A 1,100-nucleotide genomic window follows, 5' to 3' on the forward strand; every position below is an offset into this window, starting at 1 on the left:
GCCATGGGATTTTCACTGATGGAGTTCCAAGAGTAGATCTTTCTTCCTTGTCTGTCTTTGTCGGAAGTTCCCCTGCCACCTCTTCTGCCTCATAGCAACACACAGGTCTCCACTGTAGGACAAGAAGGTGGGAGCTGTGCAGAGGTGTATCGGAAGGAACTGAGCCAGGGTCTTCCATATGGAAGGTGAGCCACCACTGCCCTCCAAATGGTGCTAGTCTCCTCTGTAAAATAGATGCCATCTGTGGCAGTTACATCATCTCCTGTCAACTTGCAAAGGGGTGGACGCTAGCCTGTCAATCAGGCCATAGCCAATGAGGCCTATGTGTGTTCATGGCCTTCTCTTTAGGATTCTGGGAACTCCTGTCTTCCTCCCTGTAGGTGGGAGACACTCTGCTTCATCTTCCTGCTGACAAGCCACATAGAGCTACACTGATGCAGCCAGAGCCCTGGAGCTGGAGGAGCCACATGGAGATCCATGCCAACGCTGAGATGCTTCCACCACTGGTTCCATAAGACTTTCCACCCACTGGCCTGTGATCTTCCTGCATTCAGCATCATTGCATGGCTGTGTGAGTCTAAAGAGGGATTTATGGACTAGTGTTAGCATATGGGGTAATATCAGACTTATGGACTTGATCTGGACTGGGACGTTTTCTTCATGTACGATTGCTGTTTGATATAAAGTTCTCTCTTACACACATATGAGTGTCTCTGGATTTATTTCTCTAGTCAACCCCAACTAACACACCACCTGCATGGGCCACACTTGAGTTCCTAAACCGTGTGCACGGGGTGTGGATGGGAGGGCCATGGATTCCCAACATTTCCATCACTAGAAGAAAATTAAAACCCACCCTGTGAGCATGAGAAAGACATACCTTCACTGAAAGAAACCCGAGTGAAAGAGGAAGGGCGTATTAAAATGTTGTTTTTACATAATCTATAGAAAGCCTGGAGGTGTGAGGCTCTTTTGCATAATGCGATGGGAGAGCCTTGGGAAGCAGTGGGAGTGGGGCTTGCTGGTCCCAGGGCAACAGTGAAGGCCAGAGGACTGACCAAGCCCTGACACATGGCTGGGGGGCTGTGGGTAGTCAGCCC

This window comes from Echinops telfairi, unplaced genomic scaffold (genome assembly GCF_000313985.2).
Source record: "Echinops telfairi isolate 266 unplaced genomic scaffold, ASM31398v2 ScPeMD7_18;HRSCAF=68, whole genome shotgun sequence".
Lineage (NCBI taxonomy): Eukaryota > Metazoa > Chordata > Mammalia > Afrosoricida > Tenrecidae > Echinops > Echinops telfairi.